This window comes from Mus caroli, chromosome 6 (assembly GCF_900094665.2).
Source record: "Mus caroli chromosome 6, CAROLI_EIJ_v1.1, whole genome shotgun sequence".
Taxonomy (NCBI): domain Eukaryota; kingdom Metazoa; phylum Chordata; class Mammalia; order Rodentia; family Muridae; genus Mus; species Mus caroli.
Window position 1 is genome coordinate 60306412 of NC_034575.1, and position 11396 is coordinate 60317807.

General features: G+C 38.7%; 1 pseudogene across 1 annotated transcript; it reads left to right on the forward strand.

Moving 5' to 3' along the window:
- The first annotated feature begins 1245 nt into the window (after positions 1 to 1245).
- LOC110296411 lies at positions 1246 to 2686 on the forward strand (annotated as a pseudogene). Its single transcript, XR_002378177.1, has one exon. The product of XR_002378177.1 is annotated as a transforming protein RhoA pseudogene (transcript).
- Positions 2687 to 11396: the final 8710 nt, after the last annotated feature.

Here is an 11396-nt window from a genome sequence, read left to right on the forward strand (position 1 = left end):
TCGGAATTCTTGTTTTTTTACATGCCATCACAGGAAGTTCCTCTGCCTCTTCTCTCCACCTTCCCATTCCCTTTGTACTTTTTAATTACTTCGCTACTAGTAACATCAATTTTAGAGAAATAATTTAGAAGTCACTGTAATGAAATCTAAACTTAGCAGGATACAGGAGCACAGTTTTAAGAGAGAAGTTTAGAGCTGAATACTTACACCAAAACATCATAAAGATCTCAAAAAGAAAAGATACCGAACCTAAAGCCAAAAACTGAAAAGAAACAATGAACACTGAGGCAAAGAGTGATAAAATAGTGACTAAAAAAGCAACGTAAAGAATGAATGAGAGTAGGAAATGGTTCTTTGAAAAGATAACCATGATTGACAAAGCATCAACAGAATTAGAAAAAAGAATGTGAAACTAATAAAGCTAGAGGTGAAATGCGTATGTTACAGTGGATTCCTATTAAGTTCAGAGTCAGTGGGGATCACTCAGCTTACATTTTTAGACGGAAAATCTAAACTCAACGGATGTTTCTGCGCACAGCAGATCTGCCAAAATTAAGGTGTGAGCAAGCACATCACATAAAGCCCAAGAGGGACATGATTGAAGCAGAGATGAAGAACCTTCCAATGAAGAAAAGCCCAGGTTTTGGGGGATTCCCTGCTGACTTCCTCCACACCATTCAAAGAGTTAACTCCACCACACCTCCCGAGCTGCTCTTTGGAATAGAAAGGAAAGGAGCACTGCTGAACTCATTCTATGAACTGAAGCAGTACACTGATACCAAAACCAGATTAAAGACGTAAGGAAGAAACCCATCCATCAAGTTCCTTGGTGGACACAAATGGACCCACCCCTCCCCCCAATGAAATGCTTGCAAACTGAAGTCAAAGGCATATTAAAAAGAATTATCACGAACTGTGAGTCAAGTGAATTTCAAGCCAAGGATACAAGAACGGTTCAATAAATGTGGCAAAGCATTTAAATAGATTTAAGAGAAACCACACAACAATCGCAAAAGATCTTTGACTAAATTTAGCACCTTGTATGAACAGAATATCTTGAAGAAACCAGCAATAGAAAGGATGTGTTTTGAGAATTTTTATCACACCTACGTAGGTGAGATGATTGCTTAAGTACCTTGCTTTCAGGGCAAAAAGACCTCTCACGCGCAACCTTGTTGAACTGTGAGTGTGAGGATATGTGTGGCTGGCAGGCTCGAGCCAAGCTGGGCATTCAGGCGCATGCGTATCCTGCCTCCCTCCACCACCCGCCTTCCAACACGGTCTTCAGTTGGTTCTCTCTTGAGTCTGCCACCTCCTGCTGAGCTGGGCCTCAGAGGTGGTGGCTCAGGATAGGTATCCTCTACATTTATTGGTCTACCTGGGTGTAGTCTGAGAGCCTGTGGTCTGAGAAGTCCCAGGCGCTTTGTGCAGTAGCAAAAACATCCTAGGCAATGGCTGCCATCCGGAAGAAACTGGTGATCGTGGGAGATGGAGCTTGTGGAAAAACATGCTTGCTCATCGTCTTCAGCAAAGACCAGTTTCCTGAGGTTTACGTGCCCACAGTATTTGAGAACTACGTGGCTGATATCGAAGTGGATGGAAAACAGGTGGAGTTGGCCCTGTGGGACACAGCTGGTCAAGAAGATTATGATCGCCTGAGGCCACTCTCCTATCCTGACACTGATGTTCTCTTATTATGTTTCTCCATTGGCAACCCTGATAGCTTCGGGAACATCCCACATAAATGGATTCCAGAAGTCAAGCATTTCTGTCCCAATGTGCCCATCATCCTGGTTGGGAGTAAGAAGGATCTTCGGAATGACTTCTACACAATACAAGAGTTAGCCAAGAGGAAGCAAGAGCCGGTGAAACTTGAACAAGGCCAAGGTTTGGCGCACAGCATTGGCGCTTTCGAGTATGTGGAGTGTTCAGCGAAGACCAAAGATGGAGTGAGGAGGGTCTTTGAAAAGGCCACAAGGGCTGCTCTGCAAACGAATCGTGTGAAGAAAAAGACTGGTTGCTTTGTCTTTTGAAGTATTTGTGCAAACACAGTCCCGGTACAGTTAATTTTCGAGTGCTATTTACAAATGTTATGGTATAATTGCTAGCCTTTTTGTTTATTTGTATGTCCGAGATTACAAATCAGAAGTCATCTTGCTAACAATGTTTAGAAAGCTACCATGATTACTAATGACATCCTATTGGTCTGACCTGCCTGGGTCCTGACTCTTCTGTAACAGCCCATTCCGCGGCACTCCACCTGAAAGATCAGGCACTAATTGAAGAATTTATTATCTCTAGAAAGAGAAACGGTAACTTTGTCGTTTAGAATGTAACTATTTCTGACCTGCCCGACCTACCATCTGTGAGCTGGGAAGAATGCTGTTGAGTCATCACTTAAGAGTTTACTCCCTAACAACTTTCACCGCCATCTTTATTCTCTTGGAAATCTCTCTCCAGGCAGCTGTGGTAGAGTAACAGCTCTGTGGTTTCATGTGAGTTACCTTATAGTTACTGTGTAAGTAGTGCCACTTAGTGTATGTTACCAGAATGAAGAAGATCTACCCCAGACTAGATGTAGCATTTTTGGTATATTTGTATTCTCTGATACTGATATTCATCATTCCCGCAGCAAGCATACTGGTTGAAAGAAAGAATTTGGAAATAAAGTCATATGGAAAATTAACTTTTACAGTTTCATTTTTTCCCCCTTTCTGATAAAATGCAACCACATATTGTAGCCTTTTCACACTCTGGTACCCATTTCTTGAACTGGGCTGAGTGAAGAGGGATCTGGTTGCACACCTAAGGCAATGAATCCTTGAAGGTGCTACAGCCCCTCTAACCTGGTCTGCAGGGTCTGGGTCTAAGTCACAGAGCCTCTGTTCTCTACACATTATTGACATTGCCTCCCAGAGAGCCACCTGTTCTTATGGACGGCATGGGGTGGGGTGGGAAGGTTCTTTCTCTCCGGTGACTCAAGGTTTTTCTATGTCTTAATTTTTCCACATTTAAGAATAATGCAATTTTCTGGATGCATTTGTGTGAATATTTGTATATGTATGGAGGGGCGGTGTATATGGCAAACCAGTAGCCAACATTGCACTCAATACAGTCTCCCTAAAATAGGGAGTGAGACATGAGTGTCCATCTCTTCCCTTCTTAAAATATTTGAAGTCCTAGGGCAATAGGCAAATGCAAAAATGAAAAAAAATGTACACAAATAGTAAAGGATTCATGTTATACTACTTCAGATAACACTGTCTGAGACTTAAGAGATCCGAATGGCTTCTAGAAAGAAAGAAAAAAATCATGGATTTGTTAGCACTTTTAGCGAAGTGGTAGAACATAAATCAACACATGAAGATCAGTAGCTCCAAGTCAGAAATGGCTCAGTGGGTAAAGAACTTAGCATGTCAGCATGGTAACTTTAGTGCAAAGCTAGATGTAGTGGTGAACGTCTAAAGATCCAGCATTGTGATGTGAAGCTCATGGGCCAGCTAGCCTGGCTTTTGTGTTGCTGCAAAACCAATAAGAAGCCTTTTGTCAACAAGGGGCAGGCAAGAGCTAACTGTAGTACCTTGTCCTCTCACCTCAATCTATCTGTGTGTACTCAGGTACCCACATTCAACAGACATACTAACAGACACTTTAAAAGCCAATCCTTTTTGTACCAATAGCTACTTTCCCAATAAAAAGAAAAACAAGTACAAATGTAATCCATAACAGAAAACAAGAAGCCACAAAATATCTAGAAATAATTCTACTAGAGGTATGGCTTAGTGACTTTTATATTACTGTGAAGAGATATCATGACCAGGCAATCTATAAAAGAAACCATTTAACTGGGGGCTTGCTTACAGTCCATGAAAGCAGGCAGGAAGGCATAGTTATGGGGCAGTAGCTGAGAGCTTACATTTGATCCACAAGCAGGAGGCAGAGAAGGCTACCTGTAATGGTGTAAGCTTTTGAAATCTCAAAGCCTACGTCCAGTGACTTAACTCTAACAAGGCCACACCTCCTACTCATTACCAAAGAGTTCTACCAATCTGGGGACCAAATATTTAAATATGTGAACATATGGGGCCATTCTCATTCAAGCCACCACAGGAAGTGAATGACCTCTAATGAAAGCAGTTTTTCAATGGTATTTTTAAAGTATTTAAGAAAATATAAGGAAGTGGGATATTCACTCTCAAATCACAGGTAGACAAAACAGACTCTTCAAGAAATTGTTCTGGGAAAACTGGATATTCATATATAGAAAATGAAACTAGATCTATAGCTCTTACACTGGAAAAAAGCCTGAAACTATTTCAGATAAACATAGAGAAAACATAAACTCCAAGTTACAGACATAAATAAGTTTTTGAAATATATTCCAATAGCATAGTCTATAATTGTAAGGAACTTACAAATGAGATTGCATGGTTGCAAAGTTTCTCTATGGCAGAGAAAACAATAAGCACAGTTGTTAGATTGCCTACAGAATCAGAGAAAATTCTCAGCAATTAGGGTTTTGAAGGGATTAATATTTAGATTTTTAGTAAATGAAACACTGGAAGAACAAAAAAATTTCATAAATGAGCAAGTTGATCAGGTGGTTGTCAAAAACAAGCAGAAATAATCAAGAAATACATGGGGGAAAGTGTTCAATAATCCTTTGCTATGAGGGAAATCAAAATTAAATTTTTTTAAGACGCCATACCACCACAAGAAGAATGGCTACCATCAAGAAAATATAATAAATTCTGGTAAGGACATGGGAAAAGAGAAACCCACATACACTTTCAAGAAGTGGATACTGGCAATCAATGGTAGGGCAATCAGTATGTATTTTTCTAAAAAACAAAACAAACAAAAAAAAACAACAACAAAAATCCCACTTAACAGACCTAAAATATGACTAAGCTACCACTTCTGGCTATATACTTGAATGTAGAAAACTGCAAAGCATGACACTTGTCATTTTATTTATTTATTTATTTATTTATTTATTTTTATTAATATATTTTTATTAGGTATTTTTTTTCATTTACATTTCGAGTGCTATCCCAAAAGTCCCCCATACCCTAGCCCTCCCCCCACTCCCCTATCCACCCACTCCCACTTCTTGGCCCTGGCGTTCCCCTGTACTGGGGCATATAAAGTTTGCAAGACCAATGGGCCTCTCTTTCCACTGATGGCCGACTAGGCCATCTTTTGATACATATGCAGCTAGAGTCAAGAGCTCCGGGGTACTGGTTAGTTCATAATGTTGTTCCACCTATAGGGTTGCAGATCCCTTTAGCTCCTTGAGTACTTTCTCTAGCTCCTCCATTGGGGGCCCTGTGTTCCATCCAATATCTGACTGTGAGCATCCACTTCTGTGTTTGCCAGGCACTGGCATCGCCTCACAAGAGACAGCTATATCAGGGTCCTTTCAGCAAAATCTTGCTGGCGTATGCAATGGTATCTGCGTTTGGAGGCTGATTATGGGATGGATTCCCAGATGCAGCAGTCTCTAGATGGTCCATCCTTTCGTCTCAGCTCCAAACTTTGTTTTAATAAACCTTTGATTTTCTATTTTGTAAAAGTATTTAGATGGCTTAGAAAGCATGTCTTCTGTGACAATGTTTGATAGTGGTCAACTAATATCATTAAATGACTAGAAATATCAGACAACCTCTGTTGGAGGCTCATTCCCCAGACATCATCCACTGCACAATGTGACTGCTTATTTTGAAAGTGGTGTGTGTGTGTGTGTGTATATATATATATATAAGTGATATATATATATATCACTTGATTTATGTATATATGTATGTGTATATATATGTATATATTTCAAATTATGTTCTCCATATGTTGGTTTTGCATTTCCATTGCCATTTTAAACATTATTTTATCACTAGTCAGACTGTTATTCATGCTTTGTGTTCTGGATGATATATGGGATTCATCAGTTTAATAGAAATTTGTTAGAGGTAACCCAAGGCTGGCACTTTGTGCCCAATATGAGATTCTTACCTCTGTCTTGACACAGAAGTGGAATTTATTGGTCAACCCTGTGAAGAAAATAGCAGAGAGCAAAGACATGTGTGACATGAGGCATACAGAATTTTGGCTTTCTTAAATTAATCATGGTTCACAGCTGGTGAAATATAACAGTGACAGATTTCCCCCATGAAATACAGTCTGGAAGTTCAGTGCATTGGGAAATATTCAGTTTTGCTCAGCAGCTACCAAGTTCATGCATGTTATGATGCTCCTCAGAAGGGTACTTGATAAAGAGTTTTTAGGACAAAGCCTTTGTCACAGGGCATTGCAGAAATCATCAAGTATATGGTTTTCTGCTACGCGTTAGTGTGTTACCACAAATTAGCTAACAAGTTCATTATCCAGGTACAAGATTAGGGCTGACTTAACTGTGGTGCATAAGTGCCATAACTCAGTTTCCTAGGGGCTTTACTATGCAGTTACACAAAAACTGATTTAAACTCTGGGAAGTTTGTTTCACGTAAATAATGAAGACTTGCAAACAGCTCAACATACTTCCAAGTCCCACACATGATAAAGCATAAATGTTGTCATAATACAGATCTTTAGAACACGAACAAAGTTTGAAACATATTTGCCAAGGATTGCATGACAGAGGCAGTATACTTTCTCTCAATGGGTCATTCTGAGCTATAAAGATGAAAGAGGTCTCATGAACTTACTCATAACAGTCATGAATCCATTTGTCAGATGTCACAGTGAGTATTTCATGTGACCTTTCATGATCTCAAAGTATGTCATGGTATTGCTAAACATCATAGCTATCTGAATGATAAATTGCTGTCTAATTCTGATCACTGTACCTCCTACATGCATTAAAAATCTCAATAAGGGATTTCTGGTTTCTGACTGCAACTGGGGCTGATGCTGTGCTACAGAGTTACATACACAGATACCACCAGGAGAGAGCTAGTCTCTCAAGAGTACCTACATACCTGTGAGCACAGGGAAGACCACCATTTCTCTTCAAACTTCTGGCCCAAGGGGGACCCTTACAGAGCCATCAGAACACAGGAACCAAGGATCAGCTCGGGACAGGATTCTTCTGGTTTCTGTCTACAACGCAAAGCTGGTCCTGTATCACAACTCTCCAAAATAAATTCCTCCCAGAGAGAACTGGTCTCCAAGTAATAAAGGTTTGCAGGAGGACAATCAAGCCACAGTCAGAGACAGGAAAACCAGCTAACACTAGAAATAACCAGATGCCTAAAGGCAAGGGCAAGAACATAAGCAACAGAAACCAAGGCTACTTGGCATCATCAAAAACAAATTCTCCCACCATAGTGAGTACTGGTTACCTGAACACACCAGAAAAGCAAAACTGATTTAAAATCATATCTCATGATGATGATAGAGGACTTTAAGAAGGACATAAATAAATCCCTTAAAGAAATACAAGAGAACACAGGTAAACAGATAGAAGACCTTAAAGAGGAAACACAAAAATCCCTTAAAGAATTACAGGGAAACACAAACAAACAGGTGAAGGAACTGAACAAAAGAATCCAGGATCTTAAAATGGAAATAGAAACAATAAAGGATTCACAAAGGGAGACAACACTGGAGATGGAAAACCTAGGAAAGAGATCAGGAGTCATAGATGTAAGTATCAACAACAGGATACAAGAAATAGAAGAGGGAATCTCAGGGACAGAAGATGCCATAGAAAATATTGACACAACAGTCAAAGAAAATGTAGAATTCAAAAAATTCAAACCCAAAACATACAGGAAATTTAGGACACAATGTGCAGACCAAACCTAAGGATAATAGCTATAGAAGAGAGTGAAGATTCCCAACTTAAAGGGCAGTAAATATCTTCAACAAAATTATAGAAGAAAACTTCTCTAACCTGGAGAAATAGATGCCCACAAACATAGAAGAAGCCTTCAAAACTCCAGATAGATTGGATCAGAAAAGAAATTCCTCCCATCACATAATATCCAAAACACCAAATGCATAAAACAAAGAAAGAATACTGAAAGCAGTAAGGGAAAAAGGTCAAGTAACATATAAATGCAGACTATCCGAATTACAGTAGATTTCTCGCCCTAAGACTATGAAAGCTAGAAGATCCAGAACAGATGTCACACAGACCCTAAAAGAACACAAATGCCAGCCCAGGCTACTATACCCAGCAAAACTCTCAATTACCATAGATGGCAAAATCAAGATATTCCATGACAAAACCAAATTTACACAATATTTTTCCACAAATACAGCCCTATAAAGGATAATAGATGGAAAATACCAACAAAAGGAAGGAAACTACACCCTAAAAAAAGCAAGAAAGTAATATTCTTTCAACAACCCCAAAAGAAGATACCACACAAACTTAAAAATAACATAAAAATAACAGGAAGCAACAATTACTATTCCTTAACATCTCTTAACATGAATGGACTCAGTTCCCCAATAAAAAGACATAGACTAAAAGAATGAATACATAAACAGGACCCGGTATTTTGCTGCATACAGGAAACATACCTCAGTATCAAAAACAAACACTACCTCAGAGTAAAAGGCTGGAAAACAATTTTCTAAGCAAATGGTCCAAAGAAACAGCTGGAGTAGCCATTCCAATATCAAATAAAATTGACTTTCAACCAAAAGTTATCAAAAAAGATAAGGAAGGACACTTCATACTAATCAAAGGAAAAGTCTACGAAGAAGAACACTCAATTCTGAACATCTATGCTCCAAATGCAAGAGTAACCACATTCAGAAAGGAAACTAATTCAAATCACACAATAATAGTGCGGGACTTCAACACCACACTCTCATCAATGGACAGATCAGGGAAACAAACTAAACAGAGACACAGTGAAACTAACAGAAGTTATGGACCTAATGGATTTAACAATTATCTATAGAACATTTTTTTTTTGTAAAACAAAAGAATATATCTTCTTCTCAGCATCTCACAGTACCTTCTCCAAAACTGACTATATAATCGATCACAAAACAGGTCTCCACATATACAAAAAGATTGAAATAATCCCATGACTCATATCAGATCACAATGGATTAAGATTTGTCTTCAACAGCAACCACAAACAACAGAAAGCTTACATACACACGGAAGCTGAACAGTGCTCTACTTAATGATAACTTGGTCAAGAAAGAAATAAAGAAAGCAATTAAAGAATTTTTAGAATTTAATGAAAATGAAGGAACAGTGAACCCAAACTTGTGGGACACAATGAAAGCAGTGCTAAGAGAAAAACTCATAGGTCAAAGTGCCTCCACAAAGAAACTGAAGAAATCATTCACTAGCAGCTTGACAGCACACCTGAAAGCTCTAGAACAAAAAGAAGCAAATACACCCAATATTAGTAGATGTCAGGAAATAATCAAACTCAAGGCTGAAATCAACCAAGTAGAGCTAAAAAGAACTATACAAAGAATCAACCAAACCAGCAGCTGGTTCTTGGAGAAAATCGACAAGATAGATAAACCCTTAGCCAGACTAACCAGAGGGCAGACAGACAGTATCCAAATCAACAAAATCAGAAATGAAAAGGATATCAACAGAAATTGAGGAAATTAAAAAAAATCATCAGATCCTACTACAAAAACTTAAACTCAACACAGCTGGAAAATCTGGATGAAATGGACAATTTTCTAGACAGATACCAAATACCAAAGTTAAATTGAGAGCAGGTAAACTATCTAAACAGTCCCATAACCCCTAAAGAAATAGAAGCAGTCATTCAAAGTCTCCCAACCAAAAAAAAGCCCAGGACCAGATGGGTTTAGTGCAGAATTCTATCAGACCTTCAAAGAAGACCTAATACCTTCTGTCTATGAAGCCATAATTACTCTTATACCAAAACCACACAAAGATCCAACAAAGAGAGAGAACTTCAGACCAATTTTCCTTATGAATGTCGGTGCAATGCTCAATAAAATTCCTTGCCAACTGAATCCAAGAACACATCAAATTGATCATTTACCACGATCAAGTAGGCTTCATCCCAGGGATGCAGGGATGGTTCAATATATGGAAATCCATTAATGTAATCCACAAAATAAACAAACTCAAAGAAAAAATAAAACCACATGATAATTTCATTAGATGCTGAAAAAGCATTTGACAAAATTCAACATCCCTTCATGCTAAAAGTCTTGGAAAGATCAGAAATTCAAGGCACATACATAAACATAGTAAAGGCAATATACAGCAAACCAGTAGCCAACATCAAACTAAAAGGAGAGAAACTTGAAGCAATCCCAATAAAATCAGGAACTAGAGAAGACTACCCTCTCTCTCCTTATCTATTAAACATAGTACTTGAAATTCTAGCTAGAGCAATTAGACATCAAAATTAGGTCAAAGGGATGCAAATTATAAAGGAAGAAGTCAAAATATCACTATTTGCAGATGATATGATACTTAAGTGGCCCGGATAGAACCTAGTGGGGAAACCCCCACTCAATTCCCGATTCGGCATGCACCCAAAGAATCATGAGTAGACCGTCTTGATGTAATTACACAAGGTACTTTAATGATGGAGTTCTGGACCAACATGCATCCCACACAGGAGATAACGGATGTCGGCCACGAGGCTCAGAAGCTAGGGGTTTTTATGGGATAAGGGGCTTAGGGGTGTGGAATTCAGCATAGCTACACACTGTTGGTTTATTCAAACATCAACAGAAAACTGATGTACATGTTGTGCATGTACATTTGATGTTACATGTACATGCAGGGTGTCAGAGTTCTGTGAGTTGTTGACTCAGTTCAGATAGCCCTGTTATGTCCTCACATTCCTCTTTATCTTTAGGTCAAGCTGTTTCCAGGAATGTTTTAACTATGGGGCATACCAGGGTTTGTTTTTCATTTTTCTCAGCCCCAGGCAGCCTCTAGGCTCACAAACAACCAGTAATTTCTGAGTACTTTATAAGACTTACAGGTCTTGAAATTTCATCTTTCTTTCAAACCCAAAAATTCCACCAGAGAACTCCTAAACCTGATAAACAACTTCAGCAATGTAGCAGGATATGATATTAACTCAAACAAATCTGTAGCCTTCCTCTATTCAAAGGATAAACAGGCTTAGAAAGAAGTTAGAGGAATGACACCCTTCACAATAGTCACAAACAATATAAAGTATCTTGGTGTGACTCTAACCAAACAAGTAAAAGATCTGTATGACAAGAACTTCAAATCTCAGGAACTCACAAAATATGTACTCACTGATAAGTGGATATTAGCCCAAAACTTAGGATACCCAGGATATAAGATACAGTTTGCTAAACACATGAAACTCAAGAAGAATGAAGACTGAAGTGTTAGACACTATGCCCCTCCTTAGAATTGGGAACAGAACACCCATGGAAGGAGTTACAGAGAC